General features: G+C 41.8%; 1 protein-coding gene across 1 annotated transcript in view; it reads right to left on the reverse strand.

Annotated features, from left to right (window-relative positions):
* A2ML1 (alpha-2-macroglobulin like 1) overlaps positions 1–17,333 on the reverse strand; it is an 84,732-nt gene extending 67,399 nt beyond the window's left edge. Inside the window, exon 1 of the mRNA XM_051850132.2 lies at positions 17,110–17,333. The gene's annotated coding sequence lies outside the window, so the exon portion shown is untranslated. The remainder of the gene's footprint in view (positions 1–17,109) is intronic.
* Between the last annotated feature and the right edge of the window lie 4,757 nt (positions 17,334–22,090).

A 22,090-nucleotide genomic window follows, 5' to 3' on the forward strand; every position in this document is an offset into this window, starting at 1 on the left:
ATGTCTTAGGGCTGGTGCCGCGGCTCACTTGGCTAATCCTCCGCCTGCGGCACCGGCACCCTGGGTTCTAGTCCCGGTTGGGGCGCCGGATTCTGTCCCAGTTGCTCCTCTTCCAGTCCAGCTCTCTGCTGTGGCCCGGGAGGGCAGCGGAGGATGGCCCAAGTGCTTGGGCCCTGCACCCGCATGGGAGACCAGGAGAAGCACCTGGCTCCTGGCTTCGGATCGGTGCAGTGTGCCGGCCGTAGCGCGCCGGCCGTAGTGAACCAACAGAAAAAAGGAGGACCTTTCTCTCTGTCTCTGTCTCTCTCTAACTCTGTCAAAAAAAAAAAAAAAAAAAAAAAAATTAGATGTCTTAGGAAAGCTATCTGGAAGTTCCTCCAAACTTTATTCTATACAGCTGTCGATACCAAGTCTCTTGGGTGACTGGGATGGAATTCTATTCCACCTCACTTTGGAACTGGCAGTTGTTCATGGGCTGAGGGTTCCCTGTCAGTCAGATACAGCAGCATGCAGTACCCATAGAAACTTCAAAAATACTCTTGCTTTCAGTAGTAGTGTTCTTGGTGTTCTCATTTAGACCAGAAAATCATAAAAAGTACAGGACATTTATGGCCTGTGATCCTTTGAGTGACCATAAATTGGCAAGTTCAGTTTCTCACAGTTCCCATTTCAGCTGCAGTTAGAAGCCCTTTGATTTCCAGATTCTGTTCCTTTAAAGCCTTTTTCTCATTCTCCTTCTCTCTCTCTCCTCTCTGTCCACCATGTACCCAACTTCTTCTCTAAATCCATTTGCCTCCTGTTGCTTCTCTTTTCAGACCTGGTCTTTAATTGTCAGAACATATTTTAGTTCCTGAATATTTATGGGTCACTGCTTTGGAAAGCTTAGTCTCCTTTCCAGGTATAAGTACACCCTAAATACAAGATTTATTTTATTTATTTTTTGAAAAGCAGAGTTACAGAGAGGGAGGGAGAGGGAGAGACAGATCTTCTATATGCTATTGCACTCCTCAAATGGCTGCAATAGTCAGGGCTGGGCCAGACCAAAGCCAGGAGCTTCATTCAGGTCCCCCACATGGGTGAAGGGGCCCAAGCACTTGGGCCATCTTCTGCTATTTTCCCAGGTGCATTAGCAAGGAGTTGGATCAGAAGTAGAACAGCCAGGACACGAACCAGAAACCCTATGGGATGCTGGCATTGTAAGCGGCAGCTTAACATTGCAGTGTGGCAGCATTGCGACACTGCTGGAGGGCCTCCCTTTTTTTCTTGGGATTTATTAATTTATTTGAAAGGCAGAGTTAAAGAGAGGGAAAGAGAGAAAGCGAGAAGTGCATTCTATATATAACGGGCACATTTCATACAGAACATTACAGCTAGAGGCCTAGAAGGGACTAACTCAGTTGAATATCTTCATTTTCCAGATGAAGTTGCAGAAGTCTCCCCAAAGTTAAGTGATTTAAGCGAGGTTAGTCTGCCTCCAAATTCAGTGCTCTTTCCTATATACAATACTACTGCCCTAAATCATTGAAATATACTAGATTCCCATGCCCATGAATCCATAAGCTATGTCAAATATGTGTCAGTCCAACTTCAGACAAGGCAGCACAATTCTGCCTTAAAGTCTATATACTATAGATATTTATAGTTTGACATATAATATAAAGGATATAGAAAATATGTACTTGGGGCCAGCGCTGTGGCGTAGCAGGTAAAGCCACCGCCTGCAGTGCCAGCATCCCATATGGGTGCTGGTTTGAATCCTGAGAGCTCCACTTCTGATCCAGCTCTCTGCTATGACCTGGGATAGAAGATGGCCCAAGTCCTTGGGCCCCTGCAGTCACATGGGAGACCCGGAAGAAGATCCTCGCTCCTGGTTCCTGGCTTCAGATTGGCGCAGCTCCAGCCATTCTGGCCATCTGGGAAGTGAACCAACAGATGAATGACCTCTCTTCCTGTCTCTACCTCTCTCTGTAACTCTGTCTTTCAAATAAATAAAATAAATTCGAAAAAAGTTTAAAAATATTACTTCCCCTTTTTTAAAATAATTATTTATTTTATTCGGAAAGCAGAAAAAGAGAGATCTTCTATCCAGTGGTTCATTCTCCAAATGTTCACAATGGCAGAGGCTGGGCCAGGTTTTATCCAAGAGCCAGGAACTCCATCTGGGTCTCTGAGATGAGTGAGAGGAACCCAGGCACTTGAGCCATTATCTCCTGTCTCCCAAGATGAGCATTAGCAGGGAGCTGGATGGGAAGCAAAACAGCCAGGACTTGAACCAAGCAAGCACTTTGATCAGTGATAGAGGTATCCCAAGTGGTGACTTAACTACCACCCCACAATGCTTGCCCTGAACTTAGTGTCTTGAAACAACACAAATCTCATAGTCCCCATGGTCAAATATCTGAGTGCAGGGGCTGGCACTGTGACATAGCGGGTAAAGCCACCGCCTAACGTGCTGGAATCCCATATGGGCGCCAATTCGAGACCCAGAAGCTCCATTTCCGATCCAGCTCTCTGCTACGGCCTAGGAAAGCAGAAGATGGCCCAAATCCTTGGGCCCCTGTACCCGCGTGGGAGACCCGGAAGAAGTTCCTGGCTCCTGGCTTCGGATTGGCTCAGTTTCAGCTGTTGCAGCCATTAGGGGAGTGACCCAGTGAATGGAAGACCGCTCCCTCTCTATTTCTCCACCTCTCTCTGTAACTCTTTCAAATAAATTAATAAATCTTTAAAAAATACCAGAGAATATAGTCTATATATTAATATTCCTCAACCAATTTCATTCTATTCATTATCTTTTCTATACATCTTTTAATATAATAGCATCTCTTTTTTTAAAAAAAGATTTATTTATTTATTTGATAGGCAGAGTCACAGAGAGGCAGAGGCAGAGGCAGAGAGAGAGAAGTCTTCCATCTGCTGGTTGACTCCCCAGATGGCTTCAAAGGCCAAAGCTGCACCAATCCAAAGCCAGGAGCCAGGAGCTTCTTCCAGATCTCTCATGGCCCATGCACTTGGGCCATCTTCTGCTGCTTTCCCAGGCCATAGCAGAGAGCTGGATTGGAAGAGTAGTCAGGATTTGAACCAGCACCACAGGAGGCGGTTTAACCGACTAAGCCACAGAGCTGACTCCTCTATACATTTTTAAGAAAACCATCCCCCCCACCACCACCACCCATTTTTGTGGGAAACTCATTTTGAATCTACCAGAAGGGACTGTCCTAAGCCTAACTCATCGGCAGACTTCACCCTCTGAGCCACAGGGGAAGAGGAGTTCAGGGATGGATGTGAGACCTAACATGAGACAACCAGAAGCTCCTTTCTAGCCCCCTGCTAGACTTTCTGCATGAGCAATTTGAAGAAAGTACTTGAAGCTACTAAAACTAAATGATAAAGGCCTGGAGACAACCATGATTATTTTGCCTGACTTATTAAAAAAAAAACCAAAAAAAAACCTAACTAAAGAATGAAACCAAGCAGTAAAAAGCAGAGCTAAGAAATAGAAAGATATACAAAGGTCTCTGAAGCCCAGCCAGAAATGAATCAAGCTGACACAAGCAGATTCAAGACATGGGAAGAGAAAATTGACTCTTGGGAACATTAACTGAATTTCTGGATCTTGCTATGCCTGAAGCCACTGTTATCTCAGAAGTCTGGGTCATATAAACCAGTAAATAAATCCTCCTTTCCATTTTTTTTTTCTTTTCTTAGACTAATCTGAATGGAGCCTGTCATTTCTAACTGAAAGAATCCTGAGTAATATAGTAACTAAATTTCTGGTCAAAGTCCCTATTTCTTTTTTTAATTTACTTCTTTTCATTTTGTTTAAAAGGTAGAAAAAGAGGCATAGATACAGAGGTATAGTCTAGCTACTGTATCACTCCCCACATGTCCACAACAGCTAGGGATCTGGCTAGGCTGAAGCCAGGAGCCTAGAACATCCAGGTCTCCACATAGCTAGAAGGGACTCAAGTACTGCAGCCATGCTACTGCCTCTCAGGGTGCACAGTAGCAGGAAGTCAAGTCAGGAGCTGCACTCCGCTGTGGGATGCGAGCACCCCAGGTGACTTCTTAACCGAACACCCACCTCCCATAGGTCCTATTTTTACTAACAAAAATGGTTGGCAAAAGCACAATACATTGCAGGCTATGGCTAGGGGGGTGGGCCCTAGGGGTGAATCCAGTTTTGAAGATTGATGGTGAGAGGAGTGGTAGAGCACAGGGCATGGAGCCAAGAATGTGAACAGTAGTTTGTGCAGGGATGGGGAACATCTGGCCCACAGTCTGTATAAGGCCCAAGAAAACATTCGGTCTGGCTCTGCCAAGGCAACGGCAGGCAGGACTCAAAATTCAATGAATCTATAGTGGACTACTTTACTTTCTAGGTTGATTTTGTATGACCCATGAATGATGTTATAAATATCCAAATGGCCCTTGGCAGAAAAAATGCTCCTCACCTGTGGAAGGATATCTGACCCCAAATATGAATGAGAATAGCTCTCTAGCCATTGCCTTGGCAAAGCTGCACTTCTCATCTTTCTTCAACTCCACATTCCTTTTCATTCCCCCCCTCCCCCCAATATTTATTTGAAAGGCAGAGTTACAGAGAGGGAGAGACAGAGAGAGGTCTTCCATCTGCTGGCTCACTCCCCAAATGACCACAACAGCCGGGTCTGGGCCTAGCTGAAGCCAGGAGCCAGGGACTCCATTCAAGTCTCCCACATGAGTGACAGGTGCTCAAGAACTTGGGCCATCTTCCAATCCTTTCTCAGGCACATTAGCAAGGAGCTGGATTGGAAGTGGATAGCTGGGTCTCCAACCCTGTAGGTGGCAGCTAAACCCAGTACACCCCAATGCCGGCCCCCAACTCCACATTCCTTTAACTGTAGAAGACACAAAGTTCTTTCCAGCATGAATGGCTAACAATTACTTCAGAACTTACAACTGGCAAATCTAAGTCTTCAAATGTCTTTGTTAACCTCCATTTTCCTTAGCTATGCTTTTATTTTTTCCATAATTATTTTTCATTGATTTTTGTGATAAGGAAAGTATTTTAACTAGTCTTTTAACCTAATCTTTTTTCTGATTTCATTCTAGAATTTATATTAATCAACTTTACCTATCATACTGGGTTGAAGAGTATTTCCCAAAAAAGTCATGTCCAGGATGTGGCCTTATTTGAAAATGGGTCCTTTATAGATGCAAGTCAAGAGGATGTCATCCTGGATTTGTGTAAGTCCTGTTTAATCACTAGAGTCCTTACAAGGAGGACTTGTTACCTTACCGCACGGACCTCTGTTCTTCACCTCTTAGGCAGAGTATTGGCCATCACCTGGCCAAGACACCTGAGTCTACACCTTGGCACCCAGAGGAGCAGTGGCAGTGGGCCCAGAGTGCAGAGACGCAGGAACAAGATGGGATGAGGATCCCCAGAAGTTCTCTGGATGAAGGAGAGTGGGCTTCTTGGTGTCTCAGAGGCAGCCTGAGGAATCTCTGCTCCAGGAGTCACTATGCATGCAGCCAGGTCATGGGCCATTGACAGGAACCACCTGCTTCTCTAGGACTTTGGAGTGTCTGGAACTGGTGTCCTCCTGCTTGGCCAGCTGGAGAGCTACTTGGATGTTGAGGACCCCAAAGTGAGGATACTCTCTGACCTCTGCAGGCCTTTAGGCCCTCTTTGATGGGATCCTGATGAAACACTTCCAACACACATCCCCATTCAGCAGTGGCCAGGTCTTAGAGGGTTTAACTCTGTCCTTACCCTGGGTCCTGAGGCTATTGTTGGCAGCTCCCCCTATTCCAGCATGGTGCTTGTCAGTGCTCTATTCTGCTTGATCCTGAAATGTGGAGGAAGCAGGTACAGCCTTAGTCTTTATCCAGCCACCTTTCCTTCCACATCCAACCCCTGATCCTGCCCCTTTCTCCACACCTTTCTCCAGGGACCTTTCTCTGGCCACATCACCCCAACCCTTCCAAGCCCCCGGGTCAGGAGCAGCAGGAAGGAGGGGCAGGGGTCAAGCCTCACCACGTCCAGAGACTGAAAGAATCACACTCTCTGGAGCTCTCAGCTGCAAGGCCTGCAGGTGTAGGCTGATTCAAGCTGATTTCTCATCTGGCCACTAAAGCTGTTGGGGGGGGGGGGGGAGGGAGGCCTGCAGAGACAGGTATGTGGCTTAGTGGTTGACACCAGTTAACATGCCCATGACCCATATTGGAGTGCCTTGGTTTGATTGTCTCTGGCTCTTGATTCCAGCTTCCTAGCTAATACCAATCCTGGAACACAGCAACTGATGGGTCAAGTAATTGTGTCCCTGCCGATCCCCATGGGGGTGACATGGATTTAATTCCCAGCTCCTGGTTCCTGGCTCTGGCCCCAGTCCAGACATGGCCAGTGTGGGTACTGGGGAATGAAGCAGAAGATGCGATCTCTGTGTGCTTATGTGTCTTGATTAATAATAATTTTATCTTTCTCTCTCTCTGACTCTGCCTGTCAAAAACAAAAACAAAATAAAAATTTTAAAAGTTGGCTACTCTTTTTTTTTTTTTTTCTTTTTTTGATAGGCAGAGTGGACAGTGAGAGAGACAGACAGAAAGGTCTTCCTTTGCCGTTGGTTCACCCTCCAATGGCCGCCGCGGCCGGCGCGCTGCGGCCGGTGCACCACGCTGATCCGAAGCCAGGAGCCAGGTGCTTCTCCTGGTCTCCCATGCAGGTGCAGGGCCCAAGCACTTGGGCCATCCTCCACTGCACTCCCTGGCCACAGCAGAGAGCTGGACTAGAAGAGAGGCAACCGGGACAGAATCCGGCGCCCCGACTGGGAGTAGAACTCAGTGTGCTGGCGCCGTAGGCGGAGGATTAGCCTATTGAGCTGCAGCACCAGCCGCTACTATTTTTAAAAAGGCCACGTGAAGACATAAACACACAAGGAAGGCCAAGTGTTGACAGAGGCACAGAGGCAGAGATTAGAGTGATGCAGCTGAAAACCAATGAATGCCAAGGACTGCCAGCTGCATCCAAAGCTAGGAGGCGGCAAGGAAGAATCATTCCCTGCATACTTCAGAGGGAACATGGCTCTGCCAAAATCTGGATTTTGGCCTTGTAGCCTCAGAACTGTGTGAGACTACACCTCTGTTCTTTTCAGCCAGTTTGTGGCACTTTGTTACTGCAGCCCGAGGAAACTAATAGGCCTGTATATCACAACATCCTTTCATAGTTTCCCCAAGGTAGAAACCTGAAAGAAACTTCTTCGGCTCATTTCCTTTTGTACCTTCTAAAAATCAGCTACCATGTAGTCAGGTCAAGTCTTTCTGCAAAGTGTCATTATTGTTGCTTTCCTCTGTTTTAAACAGTACATTTAGTTATAAGGAACAAAAACCCATTCAGGCTAATAAAATGCTGGAGAATTATTTACCTTGAAAATTGTCTATTGTCCAATGAGAATGACACATAGAAAGCCTATTCAATCTTATTTCTTGTTCTTATTCTGTTCTAGATAAATGAGAGACCATACCATTTTTCTAAACACTTTTAAATACCATAATGGATTTCTCCACAAAATTTTTTTCATATCTAGAAATCATAGTACATGCATACATGTTTTGCTATATATCTTTGTACTTTTAGTAATACAAGTAAGTTTTTCTTGGACTCTCTCAAAAATACCAAAAATTCCAATTTCATATAATGTAGGGGTCTTGTGAAGTCGGCATGGAAAGCCAAGACACTGTGGCAAAAAATGACCTAAATGAAAGATCTCTGTGAGTGAGATCTCGGTGGAAAGAAGGGGCCATCAAAGAAGGAGGTACCTTTCTCTGAATGGGAGAGAGAACTTACATTTTGATTATGGCTTTATCTAAATAAGGTCGGAGTTTGTGAACTCAAGAGGCTTCCATAGCCTTGGCAGCTCATGGCAAGGGCCTCAGATGATTACTGATGTCATAAATAAGGGTGTCAATTGTTAAATCAACAACAGGAGTCACTGTGCACTTGCTCCCCATGTAGGACCTCTGTCCTTAATGTGTTGTACTATGAGAATTAACAGTAAAACTAATCTTTAAACAGTACTTTATACTTTCTGTGTCTGGATGGGTGCAAACTGTTGAAACAGTATAGAGCTGATCTTCTGTAAATAAAGATAATTAAAAATGAATCTTAATGAAGAATGGAGTGGCAGAGGGACTAAGAGATGGGATGGTCGTGGTGGGAGGGTGGTTATGGGGGAAGAACCGCTATAATCCAAAAGTTGTACTTTTGAAATTTATATTTATTAAGTTTTCAATTAAAAAAAAAAAAGAAAAACCACGGCAAGCCAGTTCTATCAAAGGATGGACTCCCTTGCAGCACCCACTTGTGTAGGGGAGGAGTGAGGGTTGGGTGGCAGGAAAACGTTTTCTTGAAGGAAAGATTTTATCACGATGACATTTAAAATTGCTAGAATATGATGGCAATAATAAGGAAATTCTCCCACTGCCCCTTGCCCTAGAGCATGCTACTGCTCCTTTGTAAAACTTTGCAATATCCTCTCTGAAAAAAAAAAAAAAAAAAAAAATATATATATATATATATATATGAAAGTATACTGGCCAGCGCCGCGGCTCAATAGGCTAATCCTCCGCCTAGCGGCGCCAGCACACCGGGTTCTACTCCCGGTCGGGGCGCCGGATTCTGTCCCGGTTGCCCCTCTTCCAGGCCAGCTCTCTGCTATGGCCCGGGAGTGCAGTGGAGGATGGCCCAAGTGCTTGGGCCCTGCACCCCATGGGAGACCAGGAGAAGCACCTGGCTCCTGCTTTCGGCCGGCGCGTGGCGGCCATTGGAGGGTGGACCAATGGCAAAGGAAGACCTTTCTGTCTCTCTCTCTCACTGTCCACTCTGCCTGTGAAAGAAAGAACGAAAGAAAGAAAGAATACCAAAGAGTGAAACCTCACACTGACATGAGAATCACTTGTAGGCCCATGTCATTTTTAGGCATTACTATATTCTTCTAAAGATATACCAATTTCTAGTCCTGAATTCCTGTAATATTACCACTCAGGTTTGCACCTACTTTTACACTCTCTTGCAAATTTGGTTTTTTGTTTTAATTGTTCACAAAATTTTTTAAAAAGATTTTATTTATTTGAAAGACAAGAGTTAGAGAGGTAGAACCAGAGAGGGAGAGAGGTCTTCCATCCGCCGGCTCATTCCCCAAATGGCTGCAACTGCCAGAGCTGAGCTGATCCGAGGCCAGGAGCCAGGAGCTTCTTCCAAGTCTCCCACGTGGGTGCAGGGGCCTATGTACCTGGGCCATCTTCCATTGTTTTCCCAGTCCATAGCAGGGAGTTGGATAGGAAGTAGAGCAGCTGGAACTTGAACCAGTGCCCATGTGGATGCCGGTGCTGCAGGCTGGGGCTCTAACCTACTATGCCACAGCGCCAGCCCCCACAAATATTTTAAAAGTACTTTCCCACTTCTTCATATCACAACAGAATTATATTTTTTGAAGACTCACTTATTTGAAAGGCAGAATTAGAGAGAGCGAGCGAGAGGCAGAGACATCTTCCCTCTGATAGTTCACTCCTCAAACAGCTGCAACTGCCAGGAGCCAAGAGCTTCATCCAAGTTTTCCCTGTGGGTTCAGGGGCCCAAGCACTTGGGTCATCCTTTGCTGCTTTCCAAGGAATATCAGAAGAGAGCTAGACTGGAAGTGGAGTGGCTAGGACTGGAATCAGTGCCCATATGGGATGCCAGCACTGCAGGCAGTGGCTAAACCCATTGTGCCATAGTGCCAGCTCCATGCTGATAGAAGAGAGATTGCCACTTACAGTTCTTTTATAGTCCTTCAGTACAAAAGGGAGAAATTCTAGAAGAATGATTTATTTAATATCAATTATGTTTCAAATGCTACTAGGATTATCTAATTCTCTTAAAAGAAAAACCTATCATTGGCTACCTTTGCAGATTTAAAAATTGGTGTATAAAGTGGTTAACTTGCCCACAATCTCAGAACTAACATGTGGCAAAGCTGAAATTTAGACTCAATTCCAACTGTACTTGGCCTACCTTTATAAAATATACCTGTTAAATAAATAAGCTAGGGTAATGATGGTGCAAATAATATACACAAGTAGTCTGTAGTCTTTTTTTTTTTTTTTTTTTTTTAATTTTTGACAGGCAGAGTGGACAGTGAGAGAGACAGAGAGAAAGGTCTTCCTTTGCCGTTGGTTCACCCTCCAATGGCCGCCGTGGCCAGCACGCTGCGGCCGGCGCACTGCACTGATCCGATGGCAGGAGCCAGGTACTTATCCTGGTCTCCCATGGGGTGCAGGGCCCAAGCACTTGGCCCATCCTCCACTGCACTCCCTGGCCACAGGAGAGAGCTGGCCTGGAAGAGGGGCAACCGCGACAGAATCCGGCGCCCCGACCGGGAGTAGAACCCGGTGTGCCGGCGCCGCAAGGCAGAGGATTAGCCTGGTGAGCTGCGGCGCCGGCCCACAAATAGTCTTATTTGTTAACTTCATTGCAAACTCCCTGAACTGTGAAATCTGCATAGATTTGGATGTAATGTTTTATGTTATCAAGTGTTAAATCTGCTCAACTCAGACTAAGAGCAGTTTAGAGTTATACTTTAGGCTATTTAGCAAAGATGCCTTATATAAAGTGGTCGATAATTGTGCCAATGGCTCTGCTTTCACATAAAATGAATTCATAAATGCTAATTACCTGCATACAACAAATATATGTTTTTGTCTGACTAATCTTGGCATGTGTTTTTTACTCAAATGGATTTTCCTGTAGATTTAGGGATACAGTTGGGAATACAGTGGTATAAAACTGTAGTATAAAAATGGCTTTGGAGATACTGAATTGGCAGGCAAATTTTCTTTATGCTTTTATTATGGTTGCATATCCTAGTTACACCAAATATGATTTTTATTATATTCCCCAAATATATGTTCAAATATTTGACTTTATTAAACCATTTTAAATGAGTCTCTTCTTCATGGTGGCTCTTTATAGTCCCCAGATATTACTTAGACATGGCAATTCTTTAATCCTACCATATCACTATTATTGCACAGCTATCTCCACTAGGTTCAGTCACTCAGATCACTCCATGACTTCCACTGGCTTACAGAAGCAAGCCATTATTTTCTAGCAATTTTCGATTTCCCCCACCTCTCAATAATTAACCGCATGATCAAACTGCAAGGTTCACTTTTAATATATGGTTCCTGGGGGGCTGGCACCGTGGCTCACTTGGTTAATCCTCTCGGCCTGCGGTGCCAGCATCTAGTCCTGGTTGCTCCTCTTCCAGACCAGCTCTCTGCTGTGGCCCGGGAGGGCAGAGGAGGATGGCCCAAGTGCTTGGGTCCCTGCACCCGCAGGGGAGACCAGGAAGAAGCACCTGGCTCCTGGCTTCGGATGGGTGCAGCGCCAGCCATGGCGGCCATTTGGGGAGTGAACCAATGGAAAGAAGACCTCTCTCTCTCACTGTCTGTAACTCTACCTGTCAAAAAATATTTAAAAAGTGTGTGTGTGTGTATATATATATATATAGTGTGTGTGTTTCACATAGTTCCTGGGATTCTTCATGGATTTCCAGGTTTTAATTTTTTTTTTTATCATATAGATTCCTCTGGCCCCACAGAATTACTTCTCCAGCAATGCTCAATATGGGTTCAAATAATTTTCAACTGTTTATCCTAAGAATATGTCAAATAAAGCTTATCTTCTTGTCACTAGTCTCTTGTCTTGTAGTATTATTCTTTGGCATCATGAAAGAAAAATTTAAGGAAAAGGGGAAATTTATTAGCTGAATACTAAGGTATTCATGTAACTAAGCCAAGGAAATAAATAATGGTAGAAGCAAATAATGTAATTTTATGTAGCTGTTTTGGAAAAATTGAAGTAGTAGTATACCTGCTTGTATGGTAAGATACTCAAGATATATTGTGATGTTACAGAAAATTGCTTAGATCATGACCACACTGGGCTACAAAATGCTTATAAATCAATATATAAATCTTGGAATATATGCAACAAAATGTTAACCAAGATTCCTTCTAGGAACTAGTGCTGCGATGCAGCAGGTTAAGTCACCATTTGTGATGCCTGCATCCCATATTGGCAAAGTACTGGTTTGAGTCCCAGCTGCTCTGCTTCCAATCCAGCTTCCTGCTAATGTACCTGAGAAGACAAAAGATGGCCTAAGTGGGAGTCCCAGATGGAGCTTCTGGCTTTTGGTTTTGGCCTGGCATAGACCTGGCTGTTGGGGCTATTTAGGGGGTGAGTGAAACAGTGGATGGAAGATCTCTCTCTCTCTCTGCCTTTTAAATAAATTTTTTTAAAGTGATTCCTTCTAGGGAGTAAGGGCTACAGAAGGAAAGGGTGTCAGTGGATTGTATTTTCCAGTTTCTTCTCTTTTTGAGAGCTATTTGATAACTGCAAGCACTGTGGCAGACATAGAGGAGTGCCATTCAGACCTCTGGTGAAGAAAACTGTCATATTGTATAGCCACTAGGAAAAACAGGATGGAGTTTCCTCCAAACACTACAAACAGAACTACCATACGATCACAATCTACTGGGTATTAACCCAAAAAAATTGAAATCAAGATCTCAAGGAGGGGTCTGCACTCCCATATACAATGAAATGGGCAACACAATGCACCTTGAGGACAGGACATTATGTCAAGTGAAAAAAGCCAATTACAGAAGATACATACTGCATGATTCCACTTACTGAAGCATTTAGAGAAGTGAAACAAACAAAAGCAGAAAGTATAATGGTGGTTGCCAGAGGCTGGAATAGCAGAAACTAGTAATTGCTAATTGAAAGGTATAAAATTTCATTTATGCAGGATGAGTAAATCTAGAGATTTACTATACAACATTGTGCCTACAGACAACAATAGTGTTATTGTACACTTAAAAATCTGGGGCCAGTGCTGTGGCATAAAAGGTAAAGCCAATGCCTGGGACACAAGCATCCCGTATGGGCACTGGTTTGTGTCCATGTGTGATCCAGCTTCCTGCTGATGGCCTGGGAAAAGCAGCAGAAGATGGTCCAAGTGTTTGGCCCTTGTCATGCATTTGAGAGACCCAGATGAAACTACCAGCTCCTGGCTTTGGCCTGGCCCAGTTTTGGACATTGCAGCCATTTGGTGAGTGAATGAGTGGATCGAAGCTCTCTCTGAAAAAAATTTAATCTGTTGAGGGACAGGTGTTTTGGCCTACTGGTTAAGACACCTATATCTCATATTGGAAGGTCTGGGTTTAATACCTGGCTTGGGCTTCTGACTTCAGTTTCCTGCTAATGCAAATCCTGGGAAGCAGTGGTGACAGTTCAAGTACTTGGGTTCCTAAGACCCATGTAGGAGACCTTGATGTAGTTCCTCACTTTCATTAAAGATGTTGAAATGTTATCCCCAAAATAAAGGGTTGATATGATGTTTGTCAAGATGAGTTTAAGGTAGCTAGCATACTGGACGTTATGCACATCAGAGATAAACTCTACAAAGATCTGGGGATCTGTCATCCCCTGTAAAGTGTTTAGACCAGCGGTCAGGAATTGGCTAAAATACTTCTACTCCTTTAACACAGTGAAACACAAATAGCTACATGTTACATCACTTGCCATAAGCAAACAAGCACAAGACTGGGTCTCTCTAGTGCCCAGAAACACTACTCCAAGCCATATAATGAATCATAGGAAAAAATGTGAAGTTTGAGTAGGAACCTGGGGCAAGAAAGGGCTCAGGTGCAAATAGCCCTGCAAATCAGGCCACATGGACCTACACAAACCTTACAGTACTGAAAATACAACATCTGTGTCAGAGTCTCATGGAACTGGGGAGTTCTGTGCAATGTTAAGTGGTGGAATGTTGTTATGATGGAACTTTGCCATCAAATATCTTGGAGAAAACTAGTTACAAGTAATTGGCTAACAGCTTCCATCAGCCACTCCCAACCTTTTGTATCATTTACATGGAAGCTGTGCTTTCTCCCAAGTTTATCCAAGGCATACTAATCACACCAATTCTACGCCATGCAGGACTACTCCAATGGGTAATGTGCTCTGAGATTCCTCATCAAACTGGCAGAGATTCCCAGAGAAGCTAAAGTCTGAGAAACTTGATTCTACTCCTTTCAGGAAAACATATTTCCTGGCCCTGATCCATGCCATCACTTAAGTCTATACTATTTAAGTTCAAAATATCATAGAATATCAACAACTGAGTATTGTTAGGGCTCCTATAAAGCTTGCTTCATGAAGCCTTAAATTCTTAAGAGTTCCTTCCTGTGTAACTGGTAGCTAACTACAGGGAAACTACAAAAAATTGGATCACCCCACAAAAGGCCATTTTTATTTGTAGTAATGTAGTCATCATTTACTGAACTTTTAAAAGATGGATCTGGTGCATTAGTACTTTTTGGTGTGAAGGGTGACCTTCTGTTTATAGAGAGCCCTAGTCACGCTAACCTTCATTTGAGTTATCAATCAACTATCTTCCACCTTCTTGACTACCAAAGCATCATTCTTGGTTCACTGTAGTTTCAATACATATTTTCCCACTACAGCAAACTACTCTGTTACCAAAGTCTCAATTTACAGATTAAGTCATGGGACACTAACTAAGATATTTTTAATCCACTCATGCCTCTAAAGCAAGATTCCATCAGTTTCACATAGCCTATGAACTACACACAGTTCTTACATTTTAAAAGAGTTTTTTTTAATAGCTTCCCTGGACATTCTAAAATTTATCAAAAGACTGACTTCATACCATCATGAGGACTTTCTACTAGACTTCCTTTATTGGACTGCTATGTTAGAGTTATGATATTCATCTACATTGTAGGATATCTCAGTATCAGGGAATTCTGTTCTTTCTGAGCAATAAATTTGTTTCTATCTTAAGGATACCACAAACCTTAAAATTATCTTATTTAATATTTATTTCTTTGGAAGGCAGAGCAAGAGCAAGAGAGGAGATCTTTCATCTACTGGTTCACACCCAAAATACTTCCAACAGCCTGGACAAAGTCAGGACCCAAGAACTCTATCTGGATCTCCCACATGAATGACAGGAACTAAGTACTTGGGACATCATCTGCTGACTCCAAGGCACATCAGCAGGAAACTGAATCAGAAGGAGAGGCAGAACTTAATCCAAGTCACTCTGATATAGATGTGGGCATCCTAAGCAGTGGCTTAACCCACTGTGTCACAATGCCTGCTCTTCCACCTCAATTTCTGTTAGCCCTTAATACCAGAATTCAGATTTCACACTAGCTTCTTCTATAATGCCAAATGCCTGCAATAGCTTAGGCTGGGTCAGACCAAAGCCAGCATCCAGGAATTCCATCCAAGTCTCTCACATGGCAGGGGTTCAAGCACTTTGGTCACTTTCTGCTTCATTTCCAGGCATTTTAGCAGGAGTGCTGGAAGCAGCAACTTAATCTGCTATGTCACAATACCAGCCCTTAACATAACTTGATTCTTCGCCAATTTGATTCTACCTCTTAAGCAAATGTACACAGCTTCTGGCATTCATTTTCAGGATTATAACCTTTGCAACAATATAATTCTTCTCTATTTTTACTTCACCCAAATTTTCTCCAATTATTTTAATGTATCACTTTAAATCATTTTTTGGGAAACAAGATGTTATACATTTTGAACAGTCATACTATTCTAAATCATTCCTCATGGTATATCCTATGTATATTCTTTATTTGTTTAGTTGTCCCTTTTCAGTAGCAAGGATTTTTTGTGATGAACTGACAGGGGAAAAAGTCTACAGAAGAAAAATGAGTTATTTTTTCACACAAAATTCCTCAACCAATGTAATGTGTGATTAAGGACTAATTAGTCTAAGCTATGGAAAGGCAGAACTATATATACAATGTTCCATCCACAATATCTTGAAAAAAGGAATTTAAATAAAAGAACTGAAAGGAAAGAAAACCTTATACTACAACTTTAGGATTAAAAAAAAATTCAACAGCTTTTGAGTAAGTTATCAATAACTACAATCTATGGAATTAACAGATAATATTTAGCTTACACTCAACTATGCACTAAGCACTATACACATATTATAGTAACCCTTATACATTAAGCTGGCAAAGTAGGTCCATTTATTTCCATTTTTAACAAATACTCCTCTATGGCAGAAAGAAGTTAGCTTGTCCAAGGGCCAGGTAACCATTAACTAATGGAATGAGAACTTGTCAACATCTGACTATAAAGCCCTTTCTTTGTCAAAAGTCCAAGGGTTTGGGGTTTGGTGTTGTGGTGCAGTGGGTTAAGCTGCCATCTGCAATGCTAGCATCCCATGAGTGACAATTTGAGTCCTGGCTGCTCCATTTCCAATCCAGCTCCTTACTAATGCAACTGGGATAGCAGGAGCAGATGGCCCAAGTGCTTGGGCCCATGCCATCCACATGCAAAACTCGATGGACTCAGCCCTTCAAATAAATAAGTCTTACAAAAAAGTATATACTAGATCAGACATGGTCTCTAGTCTCATTATGTAGTAGGAAACTGTGAGGAGTCTGTGCCAGAGCCTTGTCAAGGTGGCCACTTTTAAAAGTTTGCATGTCTTCAGAGACTGAAAAAAATGCAGCAACAATTATTCAGCCTGGAGATAACGTGTGATGAAAGGGGCAGGGAGAGACCCATCTCATACATACTTGAATGCTTGTCTTTTTTTTTTGACAGGCAGAGTGGACAGTGAGAGAGAGAGACAGAGAGAAAGGTCTTCCTTTTGCCGTTGGTTCACCCTCCAATGGCCGCCGTGGCCGGCGCGCTGCGGCCGGCGCACTGCGCTGATCCAATGGCAGGAGCCAGGTATTTCTCCTGGTCTCCCATGGGGTGCAGGGCCCAAGCACTTGGGCCATCCTCCTCTGCACTCCCGGGCCACAGCAGAGAGCTGGCCTGGAAGAGGGGCAACCGGGACAGAATCTGGCGCCCCGACCGGGACTAGAACCCGGTATCCTGAAAGGAACAATTGTTTCAGAAAGTATCAATGTGTCAGAGAAGCAAAGGACTCAAGAATTTCATTTTGCAAAAGACGAAGAGTAAAAAACAATCAAAAAATGACACATGTGAAAGCAGACAGCAAGTCTAGATACCTGGACTACAGTGGGTTCATACAGGATGGGGTGCTGCCATAAAGAACAAGTCACACTCCATGCTATTTCATTTCCTCTTCATGGTGCTTTTATTTTAGAAAACACATTGAATCAGTTTATAACTACTGCTTCCTTGTGCACTTCTATTCACCACTAGAAGAAATCAAATCTATCTTCATCCATCCAGTTAATGAAGTAAGCAAAGGATCACTGGATACTTCACAAGAACCTAGAGGAGAAAAATAATTATAACTCCCTTAACACAGATCTAAATCACCTCAGTAATCAGAATGAGAAAAAGATTAGGAAAATAAAGAAAATCAACTAATGTGACAATAAAGTATTTCAAATTGGCTAGATCATCAAAAACTACAATCAGGTATTTTTTTATTGTTATTATTCTTTGTCTTGATGATCTCAGCCAACAAAGGTATACTTTGATCCTGACTTGGAAGACATTTAATATTATCACTGAAAACTGAAATAAAGTGCAATCGTACTTCCCAAACTTATATGACTCTTGTTTTAGAAGAAAATATCTTAAATCCTTTGTTCCTTCTAGTCGGTGAACAGTCACAAGCTCAGTTTACAAGTTCATAATATTTACTATATACTTCATTAAGACGCTGCCAACATAGTGGCCCACACTTTCTTTTTTACTTATTCTCAAGTCTTTTGACTTGTTTCACACAGTATCCACCTGGTATAACATGAACATTCACAAATAACTTAAAGATGTTTCAGTAATATTACTCCTCAATAGTCTTAATATAGGGGCTGGTGCTGTGGCGTAGTGGGTAAAGTCACCACCTGCAGTGCTGGCATCCCCTATGGGCGCCGGGAGTCCCAGCTGCTCCATTTCCAATCCAGTTCTCTGCTACGGCCTGGGAAAGCAGTAAAAGATGGCCCAAGTTCTTGGGTCCCTGCACCTGCGTGGAGACTAGGAAGAAGCTCCTGGCTCTTGGCTTCGGATTGGCGCAGTTCCAGCCATTGCGGCTAATTGGGGAGTGAACCAGTGGATGGAAGACCTCTCTCTCTGCCTCTCCTTCTCTTTCTGTGTAACTCTGACTTCCAAATAAATCTTTAAAAAAAATAGCCCTAATATAAATAATTGCTCATCTTATTCAGAAAATCTATACCAGGAAAAAACTGGGGCAAAAACAAAAATTTCTTGTATATCATATAAAATTATTTTATCCGAATGCCCAAGTATAAAATTCAACTTAAATGCTTATTTGAGTGTTCTAGGATAAATAAACTTTTAATAAATCATGGAATGACCAATAAATTTTAGTTCTAGATTAAGAACCATATGCCTTTCATTTCTGCCCAAGTGCTCTTATCTTGTTTGGGCTCCAGAAATCATAAAGATACTATAACTAAAATAACAGTAGTTGGATGAGTAAATAGATCTACATTTTACTGTAAATTAAAGAACTAAAATTTATAGTCTTTAATTCGAAAGGACTTAAAAAATATCATTTAACTTTTTCTATCCAGCCTAGTCAAATTTTGAAATGTGAAGAATCACAATAGTACTACTATGCTTCACATATCTAATGGCAGTGTAGATGCCTGTGCAGATAGCCAAAGAAAATGCAAAAGCAAAGTGGGGAAAGAGGGAGCCACACTCAAGAAAAGCATCCAGGCAGAAATGAAAAATGGCAACCTTGGACAAATAAAATTCAGAAGGAATGAATGATAAAGAAGCATAGATAGAATGAGGTGGGAGAAGCACAAATACAGGAAGATAAAGAGGAATATGGGCAAAGTAGAGTCAGACAAATAAGAAAGGTGAACTGGTGGATGTGAAGAGAAATGAGACTAGATCTAAAAGGGACAACCAGTGTAAGAAGAACTTGCTCTGGAATTTGCTCAAATTATATTTGTTTGTTATCCCTTCAGTACTTCCACTAAGAAGGAGAGTTTTAATTTTATAAAATAATTAAAAATTCATGTATTTCATTTCTTTTACAAATTTAAAAAAACATTATTTATTGCCAGAATAATTTTTGTCACCTTTAAAGGTCACACATACTAATGTGCTAGGGAGAAAACTCTGACTTAACATAGTGCTACTGATTTTCAGAGTAAAACATGACAGTAAACCCACATTTCAAATTCAACCTAATGCAAGTACCTACATGCATTTATGAATATACATCACAGTAGATAATCATAACTTATCTAACACTGGTATCAGACTGAAACACATTCTTAGTTGAAAATAACTTACCATTTACAGTAAAAACTCCAGAAATCTTAGTCTTGTTTCCATTTCCTGCCCCCCTTGCTTCAACTGGTATGTCAAGCTCTCTCTTCTCCCATGCAGATTTTGTCCACAGCCATCATTATGAAGAATTCTTTCCTCTGCTGCCACCTACCCGTTTATTTCTCTGCTGCAGCAGAAGGGTATATAGAAAAAGTTCTTGCTTACAATTCAGATTAAACAGAAAAAAAATCACTTAACATTTCATATTTTTGCATGTACACCAAATTCTTTCATATTTCCCCCAAACTTCCCTGACAAAAATCAGACACAAAAATCCCACTCACAGAAAATCAAACAATATATGATAATGTTCATGCCAAGCTGGAAAATTAAAAAGAAAAGTAGGAAGATTTAGACATTTAGAAGCTGCCATCTCAAGGAGCCATTTTCTGTTCTTTCTTCACCTTTCCTTATAATCTATGAATACATATACAACCTAAAACTCTAACTAGGTAGTCTACAACTCCTACAAATTTTAACTTCAGAGACTACTCAAAGAATTGTGGAAGGTGCAACAAAGAGTTTTCTAAGGTAATTCTAGAAACTAAGGGTATTAGGTGCTTTACCTGCTTGAGTTTTCAATGTTCTCGACTGCTTATTGCCCAATGGCTCTGAATACATTAAAACACGAACACATACGCCACCTACATTTAAAATAGGGTAGCATTTGTATGCCCATATAAGCATTGGGTATTATATTTTTTACAAAAGTGTATTAAATTCCTTAAGTCTTTTGAAAAGGATCGACCATAAATGTCCATTTCCTCAAAGATGTATATATATATACATATATATGGGATACAGGGAGGGAAAGGGAGACAGAATGAAATGTAATAGCAGTTGTAGAACTGGGAATTAATATAGCACTAAGTGTTTTCTGTTTGCTAAAATCCTCCAGTTCATTTCTATTTCCATTCTGTTTGTCACTGGGGTCTACATTTCAATTTTATTTTCTATTAGCTATTTAGGAACAGTACCCAGTCATAAACTAGTAATGGCTTGTTTTTATTCCACCCTCCCAATACCTTCACTCCAAAGTAAAAATATGCAGTTTTTGCCAACTTGAAAAAAAAATCAGGAAATAAAACAAACATCGACATAAGCACCAAAAACTGGTCAACACTGGCACTGCCATGACGTTGTTTCTACTTTCTCATTCCTTCCCCCAATCTCAAACCCCATCCTTTGACCTCTGTATATGGGATGAGCCTGAGCAGGAGAGTTGGTGATGTCAGGACTGCGCCGTTCCCACGGATGCTCCTAGAGGCCTGATGTGCTTCTGGGAACTGGGGCACAGGGATGTCTGTCTGACTGAAACCTAAAACAACAACAGTTCACCCCACCCCTCATGTTCCGAAACCCCACAACAGCAGCCAGGTATATATACTAAATAAGGCTCACCTAATAAATATGGTAGACTCTAAAAGCAAGATTGCTCTTAACAAGCCAGCTGTATTCAATGAGGGCAGTAGAACGGAAGTTGTTAACTCTCCATGCCCTATGTGATCAAACTCCTTATACTCTAATGACAGCCATTCTTATCAGCAAGAAGACAAGGTTCTGAATGAACCTTTTTTGGTATATGCAAATTCCTACAGGAGTGCAGCTAAAATTCCTTTTTAATAAATTTCAGTTCAACAGATAAATACTTTTATCTTAAGATGCTAAAGGAAATGACTGGTCCTATCTCATAGGACACACAGGCTGTTGAATTACATGCCTTCCTTGGACTGTAGAAACTGTAAAAATAGCATACAAGTCAGGATTTCCTATTCACTAACTAGTAATTTATTGGATTTACATTTTCTTTGGCATAACACAAAATTCTACAGAAGCAAATCTTGGAAAGGTTCTGGCTGCTTTCATTAAAACTGAATTTATCAGAAAGAGGATTCTCTCTCCAAATTAAAAAAAAAAAAAAAAAAAAACACACCTCACTACTGAGCTAAAACTTTAGGAAGAATAGGGGAAGGGAGGAAAGGGTGAGTGGACTGGGACGTACAGAGGGGATAGTTTATTAGCTAATAATGCTATTAAAACAGACAGGTTGTTTTCATATTCCTGCCACTAGCTTTGTTTATAACTTCAATCAATCTGCTTAACCACTACTACTCTGTGCTTAAGAAAGTTCCTGCATCCACCCAAGTCTATATCATAAACCATAGTTTTACGATAATCTCAAACTGCTCACATTTCTTTGTTAAAACTAATGTCTCAGAAATGCTAAATGATTAGTTCTGAAATCATATTGCTCCTAAACAACTAAAATGCTGTTACCTATGTGTCATCATTCCTTTTCACTTTTATAATGATGTCACAGAAAGAAAAGCACTAACATCAACTGAAGGCTATGACAAGTTTTTACCATATATATATATATAACCTAGAACACCTAATTTTACCTGTTTAAACTCTAGATTTCCATACCTGTCAACTCCTAATTGATGTCTTTATACTGTGAGCTCACTGTGTATTCGGAACACCAACCCCTGAAAAAGCTTAAGCCAGAGTAGCACAATGGAAGAAACAAACAAACCCAAAACAAAAACAAAGCCAAAGGTCACACTCTGAAATACTTAATTATAGACATATATGCAAGAAATGAAATTACCTAAATGGCTAAACAAAATCCCCAAAGAAAGTCCTGCATTCATCCCAACCAATTCAAACTTTGCCACCCCCCAAACTCTCCTCTGGAAGTATTTCCTA

Source organism: Oryctolagus cuniculus, chromosome 9 (genome assembly GCF_964237555.1).
Source record: "Oryctolagus cuniculus chromosome 9, mOryCun1.1, whole genome shotgun sequence".
In the NCBI taxonomy this organism is placed as follows: Eukaryota; Metazoa; Chordata; class Mammalia; order Lagomorpha; family Leporidae; genus Oryctolagus; species Oryctolagus cuniculus.